At 49.5% G+C, this 16,219-nt stretch overlaps 1 pseudogene; it reads left to right on the top strand.

The window, feature by feature from the left end:
• The first annotated feature begins 1,379 nt into the window (after positions 1-1,379).
• On the top strand, positions 1,380-2,978 carry LOC147989938 (uncharacterized; annotated as a pseudogene).
• The last annotated feature ends 13,241 nt before the right edge of the window (positions 2,979-16,219 follow it).

Here is a 16,219-nt window from a genome sequence, read left to right as displayed (position 1 = left end):
TCACAAACATCTGCATACCACCATGGGGATGTCTCCCGAATCCTTGCCCCATGGGGGCAGTGGACTCAAGGGTGACTCACTCCGTAGGCGTGGGGCGAGCTGCCACGGAAAGGGTCTTGCCGGGTTTGCTAAAACCGCCTCCCGGCAAGGATCTTGCCGGGAGGGTCCGCTCCGTCCCCTTTGCTCTTTGTGGTCTTGGTCTTGGCGTCGTTCTGCTTCTCCTAAGCTTCGGCCTTACCTTGGCTCACCTCCCTCACCTTTGCTCAGTGTGTGGTGGTGCCCGTGGCTCAGACTGCCCGTGCACAGTTATAAGGGTATAAAAAGTGTACCCCTCTTTTTGTACACCGACAAAATGGATTATTAATAATAGGGCAATTAGCTTGTTAATTGGGTTTTCCTATTGCAAACGGTTACTGATAAAACACCATGGGCGATGACCTCAGGCAACACACACAGTTTCTAGGAATAAACCGTGTTAGATCAATGAACAATCACACACGACATTCTCTTGAAAATCGTTTGCGTTACGCCACCTTGCGCAAACGTTTTCCTTGGAGTGACTGTGTGGGATGTATATACGAATGGAAACGTTTAGCGGGGACTAGCTGTGTGGGATGTACTTACGACCAGAAATGATTTTGCCTGTATAATTGTATTTTTTAGCACTACTGTACGTATAACCGTATTTGGTCGCTCGCCGGTCGCACACGACCTCATTTTGCCGAGCGTGTGTGCCAGGAGGGCATATCCCCGACGGTTTCTGGGTCGTGTGGGAAGGACCCCCCTATCGCCCACACTCACTAGGTGACGGTTCTGAACGCCGTCGCGGAAAAGAGTTAAAAACCGTTTGTATAGTACTGACGTGTACTAGTGTTTGTTTCAGTGATCTATTCCATATCCTTTCAGTGGCAAGTTGGTAAGTTTATTTAGTACATGGATTTTGTGTCAGCCATCATTTATTTCACTGCCTGTCTCTATATATTGCAATTCTGTTTGGCTGTGTGCTTTGTTTCTAGAGCGGAGCAGTAGCTACTCCACTGCACTTTTATTTTTGTAGTAGCAGAAGCAAATTAACATGTTCCACTTCTATACAAAGGGCAGCAGCAACATATTAACATTATAATCTATTTTGTTTGTGTCGGCGGATATCCACTAGTTGACCCAGCCCTCTGTATACACGTCCTAGTCTTCCCCCTCTCTGCGCACTAGGTGCACGATCTCCACCTGTGCACGACTGCACAACGGCTATAATCTGAAACTGTATATATGCATCGGCATGCACCACAGTGCATTGCATTCTCCTGTTCCCTGTCAATATGGTATCAGATGGCGTCTACCTCCTGAGCCTGTAACTCCTCTTCCACTGTCGTTCTGCACCGCACTCCTCTCGCCATGGCCACACCACCTCCGACTCCCCCTCCCCCTCCGGCCAGCCATGGCCCGACCACTCCCCTTCGGGCCCCAGTCACCTCCACCCCCCTGCTCAACCCGTCCGCGCTAGCCAACTCCATGCGTGGCGGCGCCCTCTTCCTTCGTGAGCCTGACAGCACTCCATCTGCTGCGATGGCAGCCCTCGCGTCACCTCTGGCCGGGATCTTCATCAACCAACATGTCCCGCTTGTGCTCACCCTGACGCCGCCAAACTACACCCAGTGGTGCACCCTCTTTGAGGTCATGTTCGCCAAGAGCGGCGTCACCGACCACATCGTGGACCCACCTCGTGCGGCAGCGCCGTACTGGCCCCAAGACGACGCCCACATTGTATCATGGTTGTACAACCGGGTCAGCCTGGAAATCTTCGGCCTTGTTCACCAACAAAATGCCACTGTTGCACAGCTCTGGGCCTCCATCGCCACCTTGTTCCTGGAGAACGCCAAGCATCAGGCCGTCTTCCTTGCTACAGAGGTCCACCGGATCGAGTAGGGGTCCTCCTCTATCATTGCCTACTTCGCCCGCCTGAAAGACTGTGCTGACCGCCTGGCCGACCTCGGTGAGCCCGTGACTGACCAGGACCAGGTACTCAACATGTTTCGTGGTCCCGTCCCTCACCTCCACTACGCCATCCCGATTCTCACCATGCAGCGGCCGCTTCCCACCTTCCTTGCTAGCCGCGCCATTATGCTTCTGGAGGAGAGCCGTGACACTGCACAAGGCGCCGGCTCCACCGACATGGCCCTCCACGCCGCGCGCTCGCTAGCCTCTGGTGCCTCGGGTGGCAGCAGCTCTGGCAGGGGCGGCCGCTCCAACAACAACAACAGCGGCGGCGGCCGCCGCTACAAGGGCAAGGGCAAGACCTCTGCCAACCATGGCAGGGGCAGCGGCGGCAAATCCGGCGGGGGCTCCTACCACAACACCTCGTCGTCGCGCCCTCCTACGCTAGCCTCGGCACCCTGGACTGGCATGGTTCATGTCTGGGCGATGCCATGGCGTCCCCATGCCCCGCGCTATGGCATCCTGGGTGCACGTCTCGGCGCGCCTCCTCCGTTCGCGGGTACCGCGGCACACTACCCGACGGCGCCGCGCTACGGCTCCCCTGCACCCTACGCGTCGGCGCCACCCTACAACGCGCCTGCCGCGCCATCATGGGACCAGACGACCCTCATCCATGCCTTGAATAGCATGTCCATGCAGCAGCCCGTCCCGCCAACCTCCGCTGGTGGCGAGTGGTACCTCGACACAGGCGCTACGTCGCACATGGCCTCGTCCTCAGGTATGCTCGCAACCTCTCACCCCACTGCTCTCTCTCACATAGTTTTTGGCAACGGATCGTCCTTGCCTGTCACACACTCCGGCCACCAGATCCTCACCACTACATCTTCTCCACTCTCCCTCCGAAATGTTCTTGTCTGCCCAAACATAATCAAAAATCTCATCTCTGTTAAAACCCTCGCTCGCGATAATCCCGTTAATGTTGAGTTTGATGACCTTGGTTTTTCTGCCAAGGAACGACGCACAAAGAAGGTGATCCTCCGATGTGATGATGACGGCGAGCTCTACTCCATCACCACAACCCCCACACACCACAGCCTTGTCGCTGCTACCATGGATCTCTGGCACCAACGTCTCGGTCACCCGGGACGCGATACCTTGGTGACCACTCTGCGGCAAGCATCGCCCTCTACAGTCGCTGCACCTGCCCACACCTGCCGTGCCTATCAATTAGGGAAAAACACTAGAATACCATTTACAGATTCGCAACATGTATCCTACCTTCCTTTTCAACTAGTTCATTGTGATGTGTGGACCTCGCCTGTACAAAGCTTATCTGGATACAAATACTACCTAGTTGTGCTTAATGATTATAGTCACTTTGTCTGGACATTCCCTCTTCGTGCTAAATCTGACGTTCTCCCTAGCTTTCTCACAATTCAAACCCTCGTCTCTCACCACTTTAACCTAAACATTCTAACACTTCAAACAGATAATGGGCGCGAATTCGACAATCACTCAAGCCGCGAGTTTTTCTCCACACACGGCATTGCTCTATGCATGTCGTGTCCTTACACCAGCCCACAAAATGGCCGCGCCGAGCGTATCTTACGAACCCTAAACGACACTATCCGCAGCCTACTAATCCACGCCTCCATGCCATTTACCTTCTCGGTCGAAGCACTGAACACTGCCACCTTCGTTCTCAACTCCGTTCTACCTGCTCTACGGTGCCCACCCAGACTACACAAACATGCGCGTGTTTGGGTGCCTATGCTAAACTAACACCACGGCCGCTGCTGCTCATAAACTCGCTCCCCGATCGACAGCATGTGTTTTTCTCGGCTACTTGCCGGACCACAAAGGGTACCGTTGCTACAATCGATCGACTGGCCGCGTTCTCACTTCACGCCACGTCTTCTTCGATGAGAGCTCTTTCCCCTACCACATCACTGAAACCACACAACCTGCGTCGGCTGATGATGATGACCACTATCAGTCACCTAGTCCTCGAGATCGTCGGACCGTGTATAGTGCCTCACCAGCTCCCAACCCTCCTGCGCCCTCGACACCTCAGTGTCAGTCACCACCAGCACTCTAGCCCTGCCGATCGCCCACTCCATCTCCCTCCCCGCGCACACCTCCGAGCAACGACACCACATCGCCAACCCCGCCACCCCCTCCCCCTCCCGCCAAACCCACACAATCCCACGCGCCCCCGGTGCCCACACACCACATGGTCACCCGTGGGATGAACGGCATCTTCCAGCCCAACCCCAAGTATGCGCTCCAATCTCACACAACCACCATTTCCCCCATACCCAAATCCGTGCGCACGGCATTGCGCGATCCGTTTTGGCTAACTGCTATGCAGGAGGAGTACAGGGAGTTGATGGCGAACAACACATGGACGCTAGTGCCGCGCCCACCCGGTGCCAACATTGTCACTGGGAAATGGCTGTTCCGGCGCAAGCTCAAGGCTGATGGCTCCCTGGATCGATACAAAGCCAGGTGGGTGGTCCGTGGCATCTCACAACGACCGGGCGTGGACTTTGACGAAACCTTCAGCCCTGTCGTCAAGTCTGCTACTATTCGTGCCATGCTCGCCATTGCCGCGTCGCGAGACTAGCCCATCCATCAAATGGACGTGAATAATGCCTTTGTTCATGGGCAGCTGGCCGAGCGCGTCTACTGTCAACAACCTGCCGGCTTCGTCGACCACGACCACCCCAACTACGTCTGCCTCCTCGACAAGTCTCTGTACGGCCTCAAGCAGGCTCCCCATGCCTGGTTCGACCGGTTCGCCGCGTTCCTGTGCACGGTCGGCTTCACGGCGGCATGCTCCGACCTGTCGTTGTTCGTGTACCACTCCGATGGCGGCATGGCGTACCTCCTCCTGTACGTCGACGACATCGTGCTCACCGCCTCGTCGAGCTGTCTTCTACAACACATCCAGCAGCGCCTCTTCTCCGAGTTCTCGATGAAGGACCTCAGTCCGCTACACTACTTCCTCGGTATCAGCGTCACGCGTAGCAGCTCTGGCTTCTTCCTGTCGCAGCACAAATACGCAGAGGAGCTCTTGGACCGCGCCAACATGACCACGTGCAAGGCCTCGCCGACGCCCGTGGACACTCATGCCAAGCTGTCCGCATCCGATGGCTCTCCTGTTGCAGATTCCTCGAAGTACAGAAGCCTGGTCGGGGCGCTCCAGTACCTCACCATGACTCGCCCTGACCTCGCCTATGCAGTCCAGCAAGCATGCCTCCATATGCATGATCCGCGGGACCAGCACTTAGCGCTCGTCAAGCGCATACTACGGTACCTGCAGGGGACGACGACGCACGGTCTACACCTACATCGCTCGCAGGCACTCGACCTTGTCGCCTATTCGGACGCCGACTGGGCCGGTTGCCCGGACACGCGACGGTCCACCTCCGGCTATACCGTCTTCCTCGGTGATGCCCTGATCTCTTGGTCCTCGAAGCGTCAAGTCACGGTGTCCAGATCAAGTGCGGAGGCCAAATATCACGCTGTCGCCAACGTCGTTGCCGAGTGTTGCTGGCTGAGGCAACTTCTGGGAGAGCTGCACGTCGACGTCCCCAAGGCCACGGTCGTGTACTGTGACAACATGGCAGCCAACCCTGTTCATCACCGGCGTACCAAGCACATCGAACTCGACATACATTTTTTTCGGGAGAAGGTGGCACTTGGCGAGCTTCGCGTTCTACACGTCCCAACCACGCAGCCGTATGCCGACGTGATGACAAAGTGGTTACCTACGGCTGCATTTGAAGAATTCAGGTACAACTTGTGCATCTGGCCACCGGACGCTCAAACTGCGGCGGGGTGTCAGCGGATATCCACTGGTTGACACAGCCCTCTGTATACACGTCCTAGTCTTCCCCCTCTCTGCGCACTAGGCGCACGATCCCCACCTGTGCACGACTGCACAACGGCTGTACTCTGAAACTGTATATATGCAGAGCTAATGCATTGGCATGCACCACAGTGCATTGCATTCTCCTGTTCCCTGTCAATAGTTTGATGTATCAACAGATTAACATTATAATCCTAACTACACCCACCCACCTTGTATCAGTCTCAAAATATGGCCAGCATGCCTCCTCTCTCTTTAAGAACCAGTCACTTAACTTTGAATCACTTAGCAGTATACATTATTATTTCCCTGTTCTTAACGCAGTCACTTGATGAAAGCAACATGCTTCACGACTATATAAATGCCCGTGTGTGATCTGACCAATCTATTATGTACACAAATGATCAATCCGGCTAAGCACATTCAGATTCCAACCATGCAAGGTATGAATCCATTGATTCTAAGCATCATGTAATTCCATCTGTTAACCACCAAATACTAACCAATGGGAACTCGTGGAATTGAGAAAGAAGAATAAACCTGAGGAAATATTGAGCGTTCCTTCTTGCATCGTGGCATTGGGCTGGAGTATCACTGCCATGGCGCCATCCCACATCACAGCTTCACCAAGGCAAGGAGCCGGCTTGAATCAATTTTTCATTGCCGCTGGATCACTGTTTCCCTGCCTGGACTCGGCTAGGAGAAGGATGTGGGGATGGCTAAGAATCCCTGCATGCAGGCAGAACGGTTGCAGCAAAAATTGGTAACAAAGAGATGCAAATGATTCTGAAATTCGAACAACAATTAGTCAATCATGAGCATCAATTTAGCAAATAAACGTAATGAAGAAATATGGAATGTGAAGCAATGAGTATATATGCTCCCTTCAGGACCGGCATGGAAAAGCTGGGGAGGCCTCTATAGCAATCTTGAAGTCACATTTGCACCCGTCCGGAGGAGGATACTTGGATGTGTTGCAGCCGTGAATGTGCCAGTGATCTCGACCGATGTAGCGCCAGGGAAGTGGCCGACATCAAGGTGTAGGAGTAAGAGCCAGTGAGGGAAGGGTCGTCGCCTTGTGCGGGTCGAGGCGCTTGAGGATTCCATGAAGGAGGTTGTCGGGGACTGCCGCCGCTTCTTCCATTTGTTGGAACACCTCATCGTCCATGGAACACCTCTGCTCTATGTGATGTCCTCGTCCCCGTCCACCTGTGGCTCCAACGGTGGCCGGCAAGGTGGCTGCGGGGCTCAGCCGCTCAGGGGGCATAGCGAGGCGTCTAGGACGTCTAGCTAGCTCGTAGAGATTGGGGGTTTGGTCTCCGGCAGTGGCTGGCAAGCTCGCTAGGGCCACGAAGGCGGCTAGCCCCATCAGCACAAGATCCACGGCGGCTCGGTGATGGTGGCGCCTCCGGGAGAGAGGATCAACCACTAGTAAAAAAAGGGTCAAATATGAAGCACATTAGTGCCGGTTTGAATTTGAGCCGGCACTAATGTGTGCATTAGTGCCGGTTCCAACAGCTAGCCGACCGCTGATCATTAGTATCGGTTCATGGCGAACCTTTAGCACCGGTTCGTGCTACGAACAGGTACTAAAGTGAGTGGTGGCAGGATGTTGTCAGTCCGGGGCCCCTCCAGCACCTTTAGTACCGGGTCGTATCACAAACCGATACTAAAGGTCATCCTACATAGACCATTTGTCCACCCGAGCTCGCTCTGTTCTTCCTCTTTTCCCTCTCCTCTCTGTTCTTTTCCCTCTTCCTCTCAAGCTCATCACACATTTTTCTCAAAATTTTTCAAGATTTGAAGGCCCCCATCCATTCAAATGATCACAAAGGTTAGCAACTTTGTCGTTTCATCTCTCATTGCTATATTAGCTCGTGCAATGCTTTATATAGTGATTGATTTTTGAGTTTAGTAATTCGGGAGGAATTATATATATGTGCTAGTATTTGATTTATATGCAATTTGAGGTCAAAAATAACACTTAGTTTGCATATTTAGGTGTGGTTTACTTAGTGCCTTCTAAATCTCCGTCATAACCACCGTCGATCGCCCGCAATGTCCCGTCGCCGGCACTACCTTGTGGTGAGCCTCTTGTTCATGAAGTTTTATATAAAAAAATTGATGTTTGTGTGATTTGGATATATAGTTACTCGTATAATTATCTTACCCATACGTTGTTTGTTATACATAGTGCCATGGTTTTGATATCCGTCCGCGTCGGCCCTCGTCCGGGTTATGATTCGGATGTGGTATATTCTCTTTTAAAACTATTCATTGCATTTTGTGTTTATGACAAATTATGCCCATCAAGTTGACATAGATATTTGTATGTACGAGGTAGTTGAACCGGAAATTCCAACCGACCCTATTGTCGAGAGGTTAAATTTAGTTGAAAGAGAAAACGAGGATTTGAAGGAAAAATTGAAAATAATTGAGAGGGAGAAGATGGAATTGGAGTTGCATGTTGTCGATGTCGTCGATGATCACAAGATTAAGATGGAGAAAATGCGCTTGAAGATTAGAATGATTAGAAAATATGCCATTCATAGTGAGGCTTGGTATCATTATGCTGTTGGATCAATTGTTACCTTAGTTGCGATCTTGATCGCATTGGTTGTTGCATTTAAATTCTTTAGCTAGAGAGTTATTTGTTTGTTGCATTTAAGTGTTGTATGATATTTATGTATGAACTTTATGTATTGTATTAATTTGGTGTTTTCGGTGCTGTGTATTGAAGATGAGCCGGCAATGGATGTACGATGACCGATGCTCTCCCGAGTTCATTAATGGCGTGCCTACTTTTCTGCTTGCGGCTGAGGCAAACAAGCGGGCGCATGGTTTTATGCCTTGTCCATGTGCTGGCTGTAAGAATGGTCACAATTACTCTACGTCAAGAACCGTTCACGTCCACCTGTTTGAGTCCGGTTTCATGCCCCACTATAATGTTTGGACCAAGCATGGAGAAAGAGGGGTTATGATGGAAGAAAATGAAGAAGAAGAGGACGACGACAGCTATCCTGGCCATGGGTTCCCTGAATACGATGATACAACAATGAGGGAAGAAGCTGAGCCGGTAATGCGGGAAGAAGCTGAGCCGGCAATGCGGAAGAAGCTGAAGAAGAGGCATCGGATGAGCCCATTGATGATCTAGGTCGGGCCATTGCCGATGCAAAGAGAAACTGCGCAAGTGATTTGGAGAAGAAGAAGTTGCAGCGCATGTTAGAGGATCACAAAAAATTGTTGTACCTGAATTGCGTAGGTGACAAGAAAAAGCTGGGCACCATGCTGGAATTGCTACAATGGAAGGCAGAGAATGGTGTATCTGACAAGGGATTTGGAAAGTTGCTTGTAATGATAAAGAATATTCTTCGAAAGGACAACGAATTTCCTAAGAGTACGTACGAAGAAAAGAAGGCTGTGAGTACGAGGATACATGCATGCCCTAATGATTGCATCCTCTACTGCGGTGAGTACGAGGATTTGAACGCTTGCCCGATATGCGGTGCATTGCGCTATAAGATCAGCCGCGATAACCCTGGTGATGTCGAGGGCGAGCACCCCAGGAAGAAGATTCCTGCCAAGGTGATGTGGTATGATCCTATAATACCAAGGTTGAAACGTTTGTTCCAAAACAAAGAGCATGCCAAGGCAATGCGATGGCACAGAGAAGACCGTAAGAAAGACGGAAAGTTGAGAGTACCCGCTGACGGGTCGCAGTGGGGAAAAATCAAAAGAAAGTACCGGAAGGAGTTTGCAGATGACGCAAGGAACGTATGGTTTGGTCTAAGCGTAGATGGCATTAACCCTTTTGGGGAGCAGAGCAGCAACCATAGCACCTGGCCTGTGACTCTATGTTTGTATAACCTTCCTCCTTGGTTGTGCATGAAGCGGAAGTTCATTATGATGCCAGTGCTCATCCAAGGCCCTAAGCAACCCGGCAACGGCATTGATGTGTACCTAAGGCCATTAGTTGAAGAACCTTTACAATTGTGGAATGGAACAGGTGTACGTGCGTGGGATGAGCACATGGGGGAAGAATTTGACCTAAAGGCGTTGCTGTTCGTGACCATCAATGATTGGCCTGCTCTCAGCAACCTTTCAGGACAGACAAACAAGGGATACCGCGCATGCACGCACTGTTTGGACGATACCGACAGTATATTTTTGGCTAATTGTAAGAAGAACGTGTACCTGGAACATCGTCAATTTCTTCCGAGCAGGCATCCCGTAAGAAAGAAAGGCAAGCATTTCAAAGGTGAGGCGGATCACCGGACGAAGCCTCGCCACCGTATTGGTGCTGATGTACATGATATGGTCAAGGATTTGAAGGTGGTCTTTGGAAAGGGTCCGAGTGGACAACCTGTTCTTAATGACGGTGACGGACCCGCACCCATGTGGAAGAAGAAATCTATATTTTGGGACCTGCCCTATTGGAAAGTCCTAGAGGTCCTCTCCGCAATCGACGTGATGCACGTGACGAAGAATCTTTGTGTGACCCTGCTTGGCTTCTTGGGTGTGTATGGGAAGACAAAAGATACACCTGAGGCACGGGAGGACCAGCGACGTATGCACGGAAAAGACAGCATACATCAGGGTCATGCAAGCTACGCTGTTACCAAACAAGAGAAGGAAATCTTCTTTGAATGCCTGCTCAGTATTAAGGTACCGTCTATCTTCTCGTCGAATATAAAGGGAACAATAAACATGACAGACAAAAAGTTCCAGAACCTAAAGTCTCATGACTGCCATGTGATTATGACGCAACTGCTTCCCGTTGCATTGAGGGGGCTTCTACCGGAAAACGTTCGATTAGCCATTGTAAAGATATGTGCATTCCTCAATGCAATCTCGCAGAAGGTAATCGATCCAGAAATCATACCATGGTTAGAGAATGATTTGGTGCAATGTCTTGTCAATTTCGAGTTGGTGTTCCCACCATGCTTCTTCAACATCATGACACACGTCCTAGTTCACCTATGCGAGGACATTAACATTTTGGGTCCTGTATTTCTACACAATATGTTCCCCTTTGAGAGGTTCATGGGAGTCTTAAAGAAATATGTTCATAACCGTGCTAGGCTAGAAGGAAGCATCTCCAAGGGCCATGAAAATGAGGAGGTCATTGAGTTTTGTGTTAACTTTATTTCTGACCGTAAGCCGATTGGTCATCCTGAATCGCGGCATAAGGGCAGACTGGATGGAAAAGGCACGCTAGGAGGGGAACAAATAATATGTATGGACGGATATTCTCTCACTGAAGCACACTACACAGTTCTACAGAATTCCACCTTGGTGGCTCCGTATATGGATGAACACAAGAATTTGCTACGCTCCAAACACCCGGAGCGGTCTGATGACTGGATTACACATGAACAAACCAGGAGTTTCACCAGCTGGTTGCAGACATGTACCATGCATGACACCTCTATTGAAGATGAAATGTACTTGCTATCCCAGTTACCATCTTCGAATATAATGACTTTCAAAGGGTACGAGATAAATGGCAATACATTTTACACGATCGCCCAAGATAAGAAGAGCACCAACCAAGACAATGGTGTCCGCTTTGATGCAGAAACCAAGACGGGAAAGGAAACATATTATGGTTATATACAGGACATATGGGAACTTGACTATCGACGTGGTTTGAAGGTCCCTTTGTTTCAGTGCAAATGGGTCAATATGGCACGAGGCGGGGTAACGGAAGACCCGTGGTACGGAATGACAATAGTGGATCTCAACAATCTTGCATATGCAGACGAACCATTCATCCTAGACAATGATGTGGCACAGGGTTTTCTATGTGAAGGACATGTCTACCAAGCCGAGAAAAAGAAAAGATAAGGAAGTGAATGCATCGTACGATGAGCCAAAGCGGTACATAGTTCTTTATGGGAAGAGAAACATCATGGGAGTGGATGACAAGACAGACATGTCAGGAGATTATGAAAAGTTTGATGAAATTGCTCCATTCACAGTGAATATTGACCCGAGCAACCAGTTAAATGATGAAGATTTTCCATGGCTACGACGCAAAGGGACACACGCGAAGAAAAAGTTTCACACCCAAAGAAAAAGTTTCATCACTTTATTCTGTGTTTGACACCCAGGAGGGAATCTCTGTAATACTTAGGGTAGCTAGTTATGTGTTTTGGCATTTGAAACGCAAAGAAATTTTATGTGCAAGCAAATTCTTTCATGCATTTACTAATTTTTTCAGCTAAATGACCTTGAAATTGAAAAGCATTTTAAATGAACTCGAAAAGGTTGAAAGTTGGCCTGGTATCATAATTTCACCCACATAGCATGTGCAAAAAAGTAGAGAGGGTTACCGCAAAAACTGGATGCACTTCGTGTACAAAATGGACAATCTCTTTCGAAGTATCAGGGTTTCAGACGAAAACTCATCCATTACAAAGGCATTTCATTTTTTAAATAACCTAAGCATTACCAAATTGAATATAATTATAAAACACACTAATATTAAATATAAGAAAAAAGAATCATTGAAAAATCTATTTTCAAAGTTAAGTTATTCACAAACTAGTGATTCACACAAATTTCAAATAATTCAAAATTTAAACTATTCAAATTTGTAAACTACCAGTACTAACAGAAAGTTTGTAATTCTTTGTACCTAAAGCAAAAATATTCACAAAGAAACTCTAAATACAGCAAAAAACAACTCAAAAATAAATAAAACGAAAAAATAAGAAAAAAAAGCCCACCTACTGCGCCACAGCGGCCTGCATACGACTAGAAACCCAACCTGTTGTTGGGCCAGGATGCAGGCCCACAAAGGCCTAGTAGGCCCACAGGGCAGCACAGAACATTTAGGCCCAGTAGCCCTGCTTTGGAGAGGAGCTCGAGGGAGCTATCGCACTAGGGCTTATAAACCAGTGCGGACGCCCCTTGGCTAGCGAGGTGGAACTAACCATTTCGCACTGCACCTGCGCCAGCGCACCCCATTTAGTACCGGGTGGTGGCTCAAACCGGTACTAAAGGGGGGGTCTTTAGTACCGGTTGGAGCCACCACCCAGTACTAAAGGGGTGCCGTTCCCGCCGCTTGGCCTGGCCAAAACAGACCTTTAGTACCGGTTGGTGGCTCCAACCGGTACTAAAGGTTGTTCTATATAAGAAAACACTTCAAAAAATTGTCAGTTTCTCATCTGTCCCTCTGCTTCTTTCTCCTCTGCCCCATCGCCACCGCCCCTCATCGCCGCCCCCGTCGCCGTCCCCGTCGCAGTCCGTCGCCGTCGCCGTTGCCGTCCCCGTCGCTGCGCCCCGCCCCGTCCTCCCGTCGTCCCCGCCCGGCCCGTCCACGTCCCCGTCGTCGCCGCCCCATCCCCGTCGCCGTCTCCGTCTCCATCCCCGTCCCTGTCGCCGCCCCCGGTCGTCGTGCCTCGCTGGTGAGCTCCTGCCCTGGCCGCCATGTACCACACACACACACACAAACACACACACACATTCTTATAGAAATGTTAGCAATCTTTCTGTTTTTTAGTTATAGAATTATTAGAAATGTTAGTTATATAGAAATGTTTTTTAGTTATAGAAATATTAGAAATGTTAGTTATATAGAAATATTAGAAATGTTAGTTATATAGAAATGTTAGTTATATTAGAAATGTTAGTTATATAGAAATGTTAGTTATATAGAAATGTTTTTTAGTTATAGAAATATTAGAAATGTTAGTTTTAGTTATAGAAATAATAGAAATGTTAGTTTTAGTTATAAAATTTAGAATTTGCATATATGAAATCACAATCCATCATTTAAAAAATGTTACTTTACTTTTGCGGCATATAGTATTTGTTGTCGACGATGCCCGGCCCGCATCCTCACCGTCGACCCGTTCGCGACGACGTCCTGCTTCAGAGGACCCATGTCCGGGACTGGGCTCCGCCGGGCTGGCACTGGGAGGTGCTACCTTCAGGGGCGCGACGCTTGGTGAGGAACCCGGCCCCGGGTCCCGCCGTCGACCCTCATATCCTTTGGTGGCGTTCGCGTGGGCCACTTTCGGTGCGGAGGTAGCCGGCCCCATCGGAGGTGGTACGTCGCCGTGTCAGGGAGGAGGACGAGCACGTCCATCGCTATATGGCTGCTATGGACGTCAGGTTCTCCAATACTAGGCAGGTTCTTTGGGGAGATCACCCGAGCAACGATCCAGTGATGGTTCCTTCACTTTGGTTGTCCACCGCCTAGATTACTCTCTAGTATTCGATCTTTATTAGCTAGCTAGCTAGCTAGTGATGTATTCGATATATAATATTCGAGATGATTTATTGGAGATTATATATATTATTCGAGACAATGTATTCAAGATTATATCTATTATTCGAGACGACGTATTCGAGATTGTATTCGATGATGCTTATTATGTACTATGATTGATTCAGTGTTTCCTTATTAATTGATTGCATCCATGCATTGTAATTTGAATATATTTCTTTTGGATTAGTTAAATAAAACCTATGGCGGACAATACCGGCAGAGAGGGAGAAGAGGCCCTGTTCAATATCATACGCAATCCTCGCGGGCCAGATGATGATCAGAATGAAGAAGATTATGACGGCTCCGAATATCTAAACAACACCGGGGAGGGTGATATGATATTCAATCGTGACGACCAAATTGATGAAGTCATGAACTATGAACATGACGAAGAAAATGTTGATCTTGAAACAACAAAGACCGGTGAGGTATATATATTTATATAAGCAGGTATCTGGTGATCATCACATGTTTTAAATGACTTGAAGATATATTAACGAATCGATCTTTCTTCTTTCAGCCATCCGGATCAAGAAAATCCTCAGGCAACAGGAAACGAGGCCCGAACAAAAAGTTGAAGGAGGGCGTAAAGTACAATATCGAGGCCATCAAACCTAATGGCGAACCATTAGCGCCTAAGAAGATTGCGCACAAGTTCATTCGTTAGTGCAGAGTTCTTGTGAAGGACCTACTCCCGATCTCCCTTCAAGAATGGAGAGAGCCAGCAAAGCCACGTCCAGGAGTTACTTTTGTCGACAACAGACAAAAACTTCTGCTTTGGGAAACGCTCATGGAACATTTCACTCTACCAGATCATTTCACAGATGCAGATGGGGAGAAAGTCAAGGACGCTGCTCTTAGGAAGATGGCGGTTGCATTCAACAACCACAACAATCATGAATGGGCCAAGTACGTCAAGGGAGGAAGGAAGACTCTAGTATTTGAGGGAACACTAGAGAAGCAAAGTGCTCATTGGGACGATTTCGTGAAATTCAAGGATTTGGAATTATCTAAGGAACGGTTGAGAATAAATAAGGCCAATGCCGCAAAAAAGGATAAGTTCCATAAGCTGGGGCCAGGTGGCTATGTGGTGGGAATGCCTAAGTGGGATAAGTCTAAGAAAGAGATGGAGGATGCAGGTGTCACTCCAGAAACATTGAGCTGGCCCCCCAGGTGCAGGACTTGGTTCTATGCGCATGGGGGGGAGTTGGACCCGAAGACAGGCAAAGTTTCGAAGAAGGCATGTCTGGACGAAGCCGAAGATAAGCTACTTTTTGCAATAGAAGAGGCTCGATCGGGGGTGTTCCAGCCCAACAGAGAGAACGACGAGCTTACGCGTGCCCTGGGAAATCCTGAACAATCGGGAAGAACACGAGGCATGGGCACTATTCCGTGGTATGAGGGGTTTTCGGACTGGAACGCGGACTACAGAACCCGTGCGAGAAAGAAGATTGCGGAGGAGAATAAGAGGAAGATGGAGGAGGAGCAGAGGAAGATGGACTATGGACGCCTTCAAGGCCTAGAATCAGCGCACGCAGACTTGGCAGTCAAATTCTAGTGGCAGCAGGAGCAGATCGACTCACTTAGCCAGCATTGGATAGCACCGTCCCATCCATGCCGAGAAGCAGCGTGTGTTTCGCCCCGGGCGACGCATTGCTGGATAGCTACCCAGTGGATGACATCATGGAGAACACTAACTGCGAGCTACACTTCAAAATGAAGAACATATCCATGAAGGTGGCGGACGCCCTTGCTTTTACAAATCCCCCCGAGGCAACCTTCCATTGCAACCCGATTCCAGCGGGCTATGCTCGTGTCTTGGTTGATGAGGTGGTGGACCAATATTCGGGGCTAGAGCTTGACATTCCTGGAGGTGACAAGGAGCACACACTGGGAAAAGGCCAACCATCGTATCATCCTATGGAGAAAGGATTGCATCATCTTTCGAAGGCCACCGACACCGCGTCATCCGACTCCTCGTCGAAGTCCGCCACCGAGTCAGCAGACTCCCTCTCCTCCAAGTCCACCAATGCATTAGGCCACTCCTCCTCCAAGTCTCGCACAACTTCAGGCCACTCCTCCTCCTCCAAGTCCGGCAAAGCGTCAGGCCACTCCTCCTCCAAGTCCGGCACAGC

The sequence above is a fragment of the Triticum urartu genome, chromosome 1A, assembly GCF_056163025.1.
Source record: "Triticum urartu cultivar PI428250 chromosome 1A, HENAU_Tu73, whole genome shotgun sequence".
Lineage (NCBI taxonomy): Eukaryota > Viridiplantae > Streptophyta > Magnoliopsida > Poales > Poaceae > Triticum > Triticum urartu.
Note: the sequence above shows the minus strand (reverse complement) of the source record. Positions and strands in the feature narration are given on the sequence as shown.